Source organism: Mus pahari, chromosome 4 (genome assembly GCF_900095145.1).
Source record: "Mus pahari chromosome 4, PAHARI_EIJ_v1.1, whole genome shotgun sequence".
Lineage (NCBI taxonomy): Eukaryota > Metazoa > Chordata > Mammalia > Rodentia > Muridae > Mus > Mus pahari.
The window spans coordinates 52,517,872-52,531,899 of record NC_034593.1 but is presented as its reverse complement, the minus strand read 5'-3'; the positions used below and the strand labels follow the sequence as shown (position 1 = coordinate 52,531,899).

Below are 14,028 nucleotides of genomic sequence, written 5' to 3'. Positions count from 1 at the left end.
CTATACTAATTGCTTTGACCAAGAATGCCCCAAAACAGTTCCTAACTTGATGGTAATGGACAGAACCTGCGAACCTGTAAGCCAGTGCCAATTAAATGTTGTCCTTTATAAGAGTTTCCTTGGTCATGGTTCTCAGCAGTAAAACACAAATTAAGACAACCCCTTTCTTTTATAAAGGAAAAAAATAAAATCAAAAAGATTAAGATAGATCTTTTATATTCTAGGTGATCATGGGTCAAATGACAACAAAGAAACATTAATCTAGCTTTTCTGGTTTACCAACAACAATGTCATGTTTAAATATTAGGGAAGAACCTTGTATGATAAGGTCAGAGAGATCAGTGATCAGATAACAGTTAAAATGAAAAAAAAAATGCTCAAACTGCAAGAAAAAAATTAATGAAAGTAATGACGATTAGGATTATTTTTTTTTCAACTAAATTCATAAGACATACATAATTTCCCAAAGTTTTCTCAACTTTAAGCAAATGGACAAAACAACTGAAAACAACCCTATGGAGTCAGCAACAGCACCAGGACATCCAAAACTTTGACAATGATTTCATTGCCTTGCAGTGGAAATGCAGTTATTTGTGCAGTTGTTGGTACTGATGGTGGAGATCATAATAAAGGGGAGAGTAGGCTGGGTACCGTCAACTCAGACACCTTCTTAGGTTAGAAATGTAGGCTAATGATTCATTTCCACATATGAAAATAATACTGCAAATAATTCTGACTCCCACAGATAGTTGGCTAGGTATCTATCGTCTTGGATTAGAAATCACTATCTAAGAATGAAAAAAGTTTTGGCCTTTTAAAAATTAAGATAAAGTATAATTGAATAATTATACTTTTGAGTACTTCCTCCTTGAAATCCAGCCCAATCCATGTGTGTGTGTGTGTGTGTGTGTGTGTGTGTGTGTGTGTGTGTGTGTGTGTATGAATATATGATTCAGGGCTACTTGCATATATATAATTCCAGGAATGACTGCTTATAACAAACATCCTATTAGGAGATCCATACCTGGCTTTGTCTTCCTATAGTTCAGCTAAGGTTCAAATACATAAAGTTTGACATGATTTGTAATGAAGATATCAACATTGCTCTTTAATACACATGAACATTTTGTAATAAGTAGTAAATAGACTTCATATAAAGTGAATTAAAAACAAAATCTAATCTAATTTAATTACCCTAAGGAAATTAATTTTTTGTATGGACAGTGCACACTTAAAATTCTTGGCTGAAATACTGTGTAATGAGCACTCCATAAATATATTATTGCTATGTTTCTCCCTGAAATTCTCTCCTCGCTTATCATCCCATTTCCATCTCTACTTGGAAACTGTCATGACCTTTTGAATATAACTACACTTAATTTTTAGTACTGAACTACTAGATTAGAAATCTTAGGGTGTATCTCAACTCATGATAATAAAGATGACTATGAAACAAATATTCCAATTTTGTCAGCATTGAAAATTAGCAAAGTAACTGTCTCATCACACCCAATTAAATTATGTTTATCCAAAGTTCAAGTCATAGTTAAACTCTTTATTTTTAAAATATTTTAAAGTGTAACGTTTAGGTTACATTGCTAAATAAACGACCAACTAGCTACGTGTACCATCATAGATTTTATTTTAACCAAATTATATACTTATCTATTAATCTCAGACCTAATTGTAAATAAAACAGTGCTGTGGCAAATGATATGGTTCCATGAATTCCGTCCTCTACATTGTCATGGATGATGGGAACTCCAACCTTTCTGAGTCGTGTGACATAAATAAGTCCATCATCTCTTAGGATGTCATGTTTACATGTGAGGATGTAAGTTAATGGCAATTTCTGTAACTGGGAATCATTGACTAACACAGGTGATGCCCTACTATCCTCAAGTCCTGGATGGGATGCGTTTAGGTTTCCAAGAACTGGTTCACTGTAAACATGGTTCTTTTTGTACTTCTCAGGAAGGAAGTCACTCCAGTTAACAAACTTGAACAAATATCTTGACTCTTGAGGCACATGTGCATTTCTCAGTATTGTCTTGGGCAATTCTTTATCTTCTGATCAATATAGATATTTCAACCTAATTGCTACCTTCCTCATCAGAAAGGGACCATACTCACATTCTCGATGAGATGGCATTAAGGTATCAAGTGCCTGTAGTGCAGGATATAGCAAGGTTTGTGCCTTAATTTTGTTTTTGTATTCTGAATCATCCTGTAGCTGTAAATTTAAAACAGAATGAGTGCTGAGCCAATAGCTTTTAAGCAGAAGGGGTGGCACCTTTGTTTTAAGAACCTAAGGTAAATAAACTTCCAAACCCAAACAGTGTCTAATGATTACTCTCATATTTTCTCATTGAGTGAAACATGAACATCATTCATCTTCTTCAGTGAACACTCTCCTGTTCACACACATTCATTCACACATGGCAAACAAATAGGACCATGATCTGAAGAGTCCTACTGAACATGACAGGAAGGTTATGTTTAAAAATATGTTTTTAGTTTTTGGTGACAAGTTATTTTTATCTATATAAAAGTTGTTGCTTCCCATGTGATCTGGACATAGGCATATGTCATGATACCTAACTTGCTCATAACAATATTGGAAAAATAGTAACTAAAGGAGCATAAAAAATAAATATAATAAAATAGCGTGTCAAGAGTCATCCAAATGAACATAACCATTTGTTGTTACATGGTGAAGACAATACTGTCATATGCCTTACCTTTAGCTAGTTAGTATTATAACATGACAGAAAATACAAAGAATACAAAAATCAGAAGGGCAAAAGGAAATAGTCGACCATTTTATGTGTAATCTGTCTTTACCAGAAATGAGAGTTTGTAGCTTTAAGGATATTCTTCCCTTTCATTTTATAATCCTGCTCACTTCAGGAGAATATGCACACTAAAACTGAGGCTAAGACAAGCAGTAGCTCTCTCATGTATAATTTACATGGTCCCCAGTTGAGATAATGCCTCCTGATGGCACTTGAGGAACTGGAAGATTATACTTTAGCTTAAGTTTTTCATGGCTTATTGAGATATACAAGAAATGTATGAATTAAGTGAAATCTAATTCTGGGGAGGTGGCTCACTTGGTAATATCCTTTCCAGAATAAGTCTTAGAAACATAACCTGAAATTAGACCTGGACATAGTGGTAGCATCGCCCCAGTGCTTGGCTAGGGTAGAGAAAGAAAGGAAGATCTGAGTTTACTGGCTATTTAATCTAATACATGATCCTGGTGAGCTCCAGGATCAGTGGAAAGTACTTATGAATATATATATATATATATATATATATATATATATATATATATATATATCATATATATATATATATATATCATATATATATATATATATATATATGAAATCATATATATATATATATATGATTTTCAAGGCAAAAGTGATTTACATATAATGTTACAGGCCAACAAATGCCTGACAGTAAGAGCCTATGTCAGAAAGAAAAAAAAATGGAAAGGAAAATGAGGAAACAGCTGACTGTCACATGCTTATACACAGGTATGTACAACATATGTACTTGCAAGAACAAACAAACATGCACACTCATGTGAATATAAATCCACCAACACACAAAAAAGAGAAAAATTAATTAAATCAAATCTATCACACATTAAGAAAAAAGAGAATAACGACTTTCTCAGCAGTATTTTAAACTCCACAAAATTTACATCAAAAGAAACCAAGAAATGTCAGCAAATCAACAGGTTAGTAGAATGGAAAGAGCTGGGGGGGGGGGATATTTGGGTTTGCAGGTCTCTCTCACCCTGTCCTGAGCCACACAGTTACTTCTTCCATGTCTTTGTGTTAAATTGTAAGATATGGGGATATTTGTCCTTACCTTAAAGTACTTCCAAAAACCACCCTCCTTTGTTATGAGAAACCCCAAAACAGTGGTTCCTAGTACACTAAAATACTTTCAGAATATCACATACCAAATCTCACAGAAGCTCTGGTGAATAGGACCTTCAATTATTAGGGTCCTTTCTCCAGGAAAGTTCAGTAACTGAAGACTTATCATTGCTTGGATTTATTAACACCATGGAAATCTGAGAAGTAACCACAAATATTTTTATCCATTAACAAGCCAGAGAAATCATGGGGTCTGATTTGATCAAAGGGGGTTCAGATGGAAGACATGTTAACAAAACTGCTGCCTGTTTTAGTCCTATATCTCACTGAGTTTTAAGGTAGTTACTTTTACCCCAGAGTCAATGGGTGCTGTTCAGCTTTATATGAACCCAGAGACCCTCTCGTTCATTGCACTGTATACTAGAACCTTGGACGGAAAACCATTGCAGTTGGATGACTATCCACTCCCTCCTAGCTAGAAAAGAGGTGTATAATAACCACCGTGTGATATGTTTCTTGAATTATTTCAATACTTTACATGAAGCTACCTTTACAACCTTTAGTAGACACCTCAAAGAAATGAAGAAGCAGGTGTAGTAATGGTTGAGTAGAAATCCCTTTTTCTTCCCAGTGTGGTTGACAAATCAGAATGCATGGAGTGGAAGCAGAAAGAACAGGATCTGCTGGTAGGCAGTATTGGTGCAGGTCTTAGTGTTCCTACTCCAGCACACAACATTTCCCACAAATGTTCCAATCCCGATAGCCATACTTCTTCCCTTACATTGTCTGCTAATCTAGACTCCAACATCCTTACCTATCTTATTTCAAGACTTAGGTCAAATTTAATCTTCTTCAGTTACATGGTGTATAAAATATCCAATGATAATGACCCTATACTACCCACAACCACAGGGTAATCAGTCTGGTAACAATTATTGCAGATACCCTGGTGCATTTTTTCATTTTACCTATATGTGTGCACCTGTATGTTTTTTGCATGCAAACACCTAAGCAAGAGAGTCACTTCCTAAATTCACAGAGCTATATGCCTTAATTCCAAAGCACCAATGTTCAATTTTCACCTTACATTAAAGACCATGTGTCATACTATGGAGAAATAGCTCAGTCAATAGCAGTGGTTGTTCTTCTAGAGGTCCTGAATTCCATTGTTAGCACTCACATGGTGGTTCACAACTGTCTGTAACTCCAGCCAGGGGATTGAGTGCCCACTCCTGTCCCCTCCAGACACTGCATGCAAGGATAAATCAACTAATACTATTTTGAGCTTTTTATACTCTTAAAAAATGAGAGATGTCTGGCGGTTCATCAGAAAATTAGACATAGTACTACAAGAGGATCCAGCAATACCTCTTCTGGGCATATACTCAGAAGATCTTCCAACTGGTAATAAGGACACATGCTTCTCTATGTTCATAACAGTCTTATTTATAATAGCCAGAAGCTGGAAAGAACCCAGATGTCCTTCAATAGAGGAATGGATACAGAAACTGTGGTACATTTACACAATGGAGTACTACTCAGCTATTAAAAACAATAAATTTATGAAATTCTTGGGCAAATGGATGTATCTGGAGGATATCATCCTTAGTGAGGTAACCCATTAACAAAAGAAGTCACTAGATATGCACTCACTGATAAGTGGATATTAGCCCACAAACTTAGAATACCGAAGTTACAACTTGCAAAACACAAGAAAACCAAGAAGGATGACCATCATATGGATACTTCATTTCTCCTTAGAATAAGGAACAAAATACCCATGAAAGGATATAGGTACAGAGACAAAATTTAGAGCTAAGATGAAAGGATGGACTATCCAGAGACTACCCCATCCGGGAATCCATCCCATCATCAGCCAACAAACCCAGATACTAATGCACATGCCAGCAAGATTCTGATGAAGGGACCCTGATATAGCGGCCTCTTGTGAGGCTATGCCAGTACCTGGCAAACACAAAAGTGGATGCTCACAGTCAGCTATTGGATGGAAACAGGGCCCCCAATGGAGGAGCTAGAGAAAGTACCCAAGGTGTTGAAGGTGGCTGCAACCCTGTAGGTGCCACAACAATATGAACTAACCAGTACCCCCTGATCTCATGTCTCTGGCTGCATATGTAGCTGAAGATGGCCTAATCGGCCACCATTAGGAAGAGAGGCCCCTTGGTCTTGTAAACTTTATATGACCCAGCACAGGGGAAGGCCAGGGCCAAGAAGTGGGAGTGGGTGGGTAGGGGAGCAGGGGCGGGGGAGGGTATAGGGAACTTTCAGGATAGCATTTGAAATGTAAATAAAGAAAATAATAATAAAAAAATGAGAGATGTTATCATTGCAGCCATACAGACAGTATTTAAAGCAGGTAGCAGCTACTTAACAAGTATGTCTTGTAATTAATATAGGCAATGTGAATAAGTGCTACACAATCCCATGGAAGAAAGTCTAGCCTTCAGGGAAGGAAAATACACTCATATCGAGCCTCATGAAAACATCATCCAAGAATGGATGTGCTTCTTGCAAAATGAGCATGCACCAGCATGCATTTCTTACCCTACATACAAACTGACTAAAAGGATATGAGTAAGGTGATAATATTATTCCTTTAAAAAAATGACTCAAACTAGTTTGCAAAGGTCAAAAGAGAAATGAAATGTGATAACATGTAATTCTATCTTTGCTATGTGGACAAAGCTGACATTGTTTGTAATTAATAATTCCTTTTTAATTCAGGACAGAAAAATGATGTCACATTCAACAACATGACTCCTCATTCTGAAACTTCATGAAAAATTACAGTTAAGACATATGAGCCTAGTAAGCTAGAAGATTGACTTAAAAAATGTAATACTCTTCCTCAGTGAAGTGGCACATTTTAATTACTTCTTTTATTTTTGAGTTTATAATATAATTATATGAGTTCTATCTTCCTTTTCCTCTTTCAAGCCATCTCTGATATTGCCTCCTTGATCTGCTCCAAATACTTGACTTCTTTTTGTGTATGTAATCTCTAACATTTTACATTGTTTTTCAATTGCATGGTTTAGAATAGTATAACAACATTTTTGAGTGGTGGTACATTAGAGATTATCATGTGTGAAAGAGCAGTCAAGAACTTGTCAAAAGTCTTGTATCCAGAAGGACCTCATGTTTGTTTAAAAGCTCAGCAGCTATAATTTAAAATTCTTAATAATTTCTTTTACATGCAGGCCTATGAAATTGAACTTAATAGGAAAGTGGATCATGTAGATGAGCGCAGGAGCTGACACGTGTGTTTCACTGAGGCTGGCATGTAAGTCCCACAATAGCTATTTCATTCTATCCATCTCAGACTTTGCTTTATTGCTCTACCCTTTTAAATTCACCAGAATTCTGAGCCCATGTTCTAGATCTGAATGTGAGGTGCTAAAAAACTGAAGATCTTGAAGATGTAATAGCCTCTCAGCTTCTCCTGAAATTAGAACTTGCTTCCAATGAAGAAGAAGCAACAAATGAACCCCTTCACATTCGTTCTTCCTTACGTAATTTTCCATTTTAATCATTTACAGGGCTACTAAAGAACGTGAGAAAATGGGTGAACCATAGTGCTTTTCCAACCTATCCTTTTTTAATTTGTAGTAAGCAGAAACTGTAGATGCTGATGGGGTGTGCACATTTATCCTGTAATAGAGATAGTATCATAATTGTAATAGTGACATAATCTGTGCTCACTTCCAATCCTCTGCTAGGTATAAAATACATATCTAAGCACAAGACACACAATGCCAGTGATTCTTCATGAAAGATAAAATACTTTCATTGGTATTTAGACATGTGGTGGCTGTTAAAATTCTTGCCTCACAAAGCATTAGAACCAGAGTTTGGTTCTCCAGAACCCATTTATGTGACATGTAGGCCTGTAGTGTGCTATTCCAGCCTGTGAAAGCAGAACTGGCATCATTAAAGTAAGTTGGCTAGCAAGAACAGCCAAATGGGTGAGATCTGAGTTTGATTGAGAACCTCGATAAATAAGGTGAATACCAAAAGCTATATTGTAACACTAGAATATCTTAGGAATTTTAGAAATGGCACAGACAAGACTCTCTATATAGATATGCATAGTTTAAGAATATAATATAGCTTAAGATAGGATTTTATCATATTTCTAAAACAGGAACTCTTTAATTTTTCTCAATAAAAGAAAGAAAAGAAAATTGAAGAGAAAAATCATCATTGAAGACAGGTGTTCTAAAGATTCAGGTCAGATGAAGCTCGGTATCTTTGGTCAACCAACAGACTTATGAATTAAAAAGAAAAATATTCTGCAATATTAGTTAGCAAATGCTATTAATAGATAGCTCTTGGAAGTTCTAAAATCATATATTCTTTTATTTTCCAGTAAAAAAATATTATAATTTGCTTTTAATGACAGAAATGTTGCTGAGCTGTAGAACTGTGTCAGCAGTTAGGAAGACTTGGCATTTGTAGAAGAATCAATTTTGAATCCCAGTGGCTCAAACTGTCAATAGCTTCACTTTCTATGGAATACATTGCCATCTTCTGGCCTCTGTGAGCATTGCATGCACATGGGGCGCAAACATACATGCAGGCAAAACCACTCATACATGTCAAACATGATAAGGTTAAAAAACTTTAAAAGAAAAAAAGTTAAAATACAAAGAGATGTAAGATCATTATAAATGTGGTATGCCCGTCCTGTAAACATGAACTGAAGTACACACACGCTTAGATTTCTAGTGTTTATGAAGACTATTAAATTTACTTAACAAATAATATGTGCCAATCCTTAAACATCATTAATTTTGACTTCTCAAAGTCTCACTCTCCCATAGGAGCTATTGATTTTTTATGTATGTTAGGAAGGGAGGAGTGTGTCTACTTTAAGGATGTGGCTCCTGGTGACTTCGCCTTGAGCAAAACTGAAACATCTAAGAATATATGGGCAGCGCAAACTGTACTTGATGGGTGTCCTGATTAGGTTTTGTCAAATCAGCACCAACTAGAGTTATATGAGAACATAAAGCTACTTGGAAAATGTCTCTATAAGATCAGCCTGTGGCAAACCTGTGGCACATTTTCGTAACTAGTGATTTCTAAAAGGAGTACCCATCCCATTGTGGACAACACAGCTTCTGGGTGGGCTGTACTGGATGGAATGATGAAGCTGACTGAACAAGCCATGAGGGTCAAGCCAGTAAGCAGCATTTGTCCAGAAATTTGAAAATCTCTTAAAGACTCTGTCATGGGCATTTGTGTGATATTTTGAATTAAGAACCACTAAAGTGAAATTTTTGGTTACTTGGAACAATCAGTACTGACTCTTCCCTTCTTGGAATGCAAAATTATTTAATTAATTTATTATTTTCCAGGACCCCACACTAATAGACTTTGGAATTGTAGGGAGACTGAATAATTTATAGTAACTGAACTGTCAAAGTCTCGGAATTTGCAAAGATTGTGGGACTTTAAAGTTGGAATGTGTTGAATATTGGTATCGTAATATTAATGTAAGATATTACAAATAAATAAGAGAGGAAAGGCTAGAGTTGAATGATAATCTGTTTCTGTGTCAAAGTGACAAAAACTCAATTGTTCTGGCTGGTTTTGTTTTGTTTTATTTTGTTTAAAACATGACAAAAGCTAGATTTATGTGACAGGAGTGAACACTAAAGAAAATGCCTCTGTTAGATTGGCCTATGGGTGAGACAGTGCAGTGAGCCAGGAGAAACAAGTTACTGGACACCTTCATACACATCCTCTGCTTCATGACACTTTGTGTGTCTTGGAGAAATGTAAGCAAACAGCTCCACCCTCCCGCTCCATCCAGAGATAAAGCCCCCCCCCCACTTTCATGGCTTTTCTACCATGATGTACCTTGTCACCATAAGCCCATCACTCATTTCTCCTTTAGCTGCTTCTTGTCATCTTTTCTAGTTACAGAGACAAGAAATCAATTAATACACATCAAGTACAGTGATACAAACATCACAAGAGATTTTACAATTGATCATTAAAATATTAACAGTAAAGCTTATATTAAATGGTAGCTCATAGTCCTTGGAATATTTTTAAACTTGGTAGGCCAACTTGAGAAGAGTTTAAAAGGATGATATTACATAGTTTCATGGAAGACCTTTGGTCTAGCAAGTACACAACATTGGCCATTGGTTTCAATGCTCAGTAAACATACACACACAGAGATACACACACACACACACACACACACACACACACACACACACACACGCACACGCACACGCACACACACACACACACACACAGAGATAGATAGATAGATGAGAGAAAGAAGGATTATGAAATTCTTATTTACTATTACTTATTACTTTATTACTTAAAACCAAAACTAAAGCTAAAATCATGCAAAAAGAATAAATTTACTGGATTATTTTACATTGTATAAGTTATAGTCCAAAAATCATGGAATCACAACATCCAGACTATTTCTTTTGTTTTAGGACTAAACTGTACTAGTTTCTATCAGGTATAATACATATAACATGCCAGTTGAGTCACTGCTGCTGCCAAGGTGCCCCCAGAACTGTCTCCTGAAATACAGATGCGAGTGGGATCCACTCCATATTTTGCAAGAACTTTATCCTGAAGAAAGTGCTTGATCACAAAAATACAGTCTTCAAGGGCAGCTGGGAATAGATGCTGAGGAGTGAGCCTGTAGCTTTAAAGGGAAAAAAACACACACAAACAAAATTATGATTATGTTTATGTTTTCAATTATATCTCAATTTTCCCAGATTTTTTTTAATTAGCCCATTTTGAACATTTAATTCCATCAAGTAAACCTGGCTTACTAAATATTTCTATTTTAAAACAAGAAGTAGATTCTGGTTTAAAAGGTTTGTGGAATTGTTTCTATTGGGAGAATGGATACATCTTTGCCCTCAGAAAATCTGTAACCTTCACCAGGCCCTTAATAGAGATGGGGTTTCAAAAGCAACTCATGATCATTGATTAGATAATTCAAGGAATTTAAAATTAGAAAAATCTTAGAGAAAAACATTGGTATCTGTCTTTAATTAGAAATTTATTTAGATCAAAATTCCATAGAATGGTAAAATTTCATGTAATAAGCATGAAGATTTGAATTAAAATTAAAAGTTTAATATAAGAATATATAAAGTATATTACTAAAATATTGTAAGTCTTAAGACAAAATAGTATCACAATTTGTACATTCCCCCTTCTTGCCCACCTCTCACTGGGTTTTGTTATAAAATCACCCCTCAATTGAGCTGTCACACTTTTTAACTCTCACTTTTAGACACTAAAATATCCATTGATTTCTTCAATTAATCACAGTTATATAACAATAATATTCAGATATTCCTTGTAAATTTTTAAATTTTAAGATATGTCTAAGTTTTTTAAGTAGCTTAATATCAACCAAGAACATTAAAGTAATATATTTCATACTAATTACAAAAAGGTCTAAAAATATGGAATGTTTAAAATATATATACCTTATTGAACTGCTTTTAAAAAATTCTTTAAATTGTGATATGGAAATATTGGTTAATTATAACAAGGAAAGCAAACTATCATTACTGTTTAGAAATTTCTCAGGCATAAGTAATTCCATTTGCTTTGAGAAGGTAGCTGTGAACAGGACAGTACTGAGCTTTCTAATCTTTGCTGCTTAACTCTATAATACTATCAATCAAAATTCTCTTTAGCATTTCTGCCCAAGTGTAAAATTTTGTAAACCATTGGCAAGTAAAAGCTAATTTTCTCCAACTTCATGATGGGAATTAAGAAGTGCAGAATACACCAAGTAGGTCATAAAGTAACAGGCATATATAAAACTTTCCAGCGTATTGTTGGACATTTGAGCAGCAAAAGTCATAAAATACTAAGAGCTGCCATTTAAAAGATTTTTTTGCAATATTTGAATGGTCCCTGCACTGGTTCTAATATTACTGAATCCTGGAATAACTCTAATATACACTGTTCTTGTTATTATGTCAAATAAAGCCCAACACCCCTCAGATATGATGGGTATACATTGTAGGTATATTACCTGTGTAAGCGTTATGTTCTCAGAGCTATCACTGCTTCATGGACAAAGATGCTTTCTTCTCTGTATCTCACAGGTGTCTCCCATGGCAGAGATGAAAGCAAAATTGTGCCTTGTTGAAGACTCACTGATATTATAGTACTAAGGAAAAGAATTATAAACCAAAATCCCCCAGCAGTAGCCCAGCCACCATGAGGACTGTGAGACTTGGACTATAAACCAAATTTATCCTGGGAGGGCAAAGACCACAAAAATAAAGATTGCCAGGTCTCTTACTCTGGAGCCGTAACAACAGCATCAAGTTTGCTGGCTGTCCATTGGTTTACAGAATCATAAGGCAGCATCTCTGGAATGGAAGAAATAAATGTAGAGCAGAATTGCATAAATCCAAGCAATCCTATCAACTGTTTAAGGGGTAAACTAAATCACTGTGGAAGAAAAGTGTATCAAGGTCATGAGAATGCACAGTGATCCATATACTCTAATAAATGCAATCAAATGAAACCTACATTTAAATCAATACTTACTGAAGCTTCCCAAGATATAGGCGACACCATGAACGTAAATCACAGCTGGTCTCTGCCTTTCAGACTTCCTTTTGGGTAAATACAGATGAACAGGAATGTCACTGAAGTCTGTGTCAATCACTGTAATGTTTTCATCTGAAACTGGCTGTGTGTCGTGAACTCCCATTAATATGGCAAAAAACTCTCCAAATTTCATAAGGCCCATATTTTCCAACAATGTAGCCTATTAAAACAATATCCAAATGTAAACAATATTTAAATGTTAGTAACACTAAATGCACATAGAGATGAAATGGGAGAAAAATTAGTAGGTGGTTATAATATTGTAGTGTGTATAGCAAAGCCCTTGCCACAGATTATATTGACATCTCAGAAGATGGTCAGGAAAGATATGGAAACCCAAAAGTAGAAGATTGCTGAAACACAGTGTTCTCTATTCATGGCAATGCAGTTGCACTGATAAACTCACAGATACTCTCATTGTCTGCATGAGACACACACATGAACAAACCAATCAGTATGTAAGTATAGATTGGTGGTTGTGATTTGAGAGGTCCTAACCTCAATTCAGGGGCTATTGACAGCTCATGGTTACTTGGCATGGAAGAATCAGGTACCTTGAGTAATATGGCCTTGGTAAGAGCCTGGCTCCAGTGCATGGCTATATATCTATACACGTTTAGGCAGCACTAACTGAACTAATTGAGTTATAGAAAGTATTTTGTAAAATGACATGGTGTGGAGAAGGGAATGAGGTAAGAAGGGTCTGGGAGAAAGAAGTATCATGTTTGCTTTAGAAAAACATGAAAGTATTATTGAACTCTTAAAAATGAGACTTCTTAAATGTCCTAAAACATGTACTATCATTTATACTATAGAAATCTCAATATCTTCATCTGGTATGACTTTCATAAGATGAGGCCAATCAACATGTCATGATAGATATGGGAATTGTTCGTGAAGTACCAACCTAACCTCATGGAAATACTGACAGTTAATGGGTGTTAGGGAAAGGTGTCACTTTCTTCAATGGTGTAATTACCCTTGTCCTAGTACATATTCTTCCTTTATGCTAAGGCAAGAAACTAATTGGGTCTTACAAAGAAAGAAGATATAAAAGTAGAAAGAGAAAATTTTGATAACAATTTCACCAGTAGAGAGAGGAACTCATCCCATGAGTGTATGAACTATCAAACTTGAAAAAGAAATCTCAAGCATCCAATATTTAGAAACAAAAGTAATCTTATTTGATACCCCAAATTTTTGATACTGCATTTTTCATTGTGCTAGGGGTCTTCTTAACAGTTTTATCTAAAAATACTGTCTGGGAATAGCATTTTACGCTTCCTTTCTTTGAATGCATATTTTCAATATTGAATTTGTTGTTCAATAAATTTAGTTATAACTTTTAAAATTTAGTGTGTGTGTGTGTGTGTGTGTGTGTGTGTGTGTGCAGACATGTATGTACCATGTGTCTATGAAGCCAGAGAATACATTCAGATGCGTCTCAGTTTCCATATCGTGTGAGTTAGAGTGTGTA

General features: G+C 35.5%; 1 pseudogene; it reads right to left on the bottom strand.

Moving 5' to 3' along the window:
• Window positions 1–1,630: 1,630 nt before the first annotated feature.
• Window positions 1,631–14,028, bottom strand: part of LOC110321029 — a 14,800-nt pseudogene continuing 2,402 nt past the window's right edge.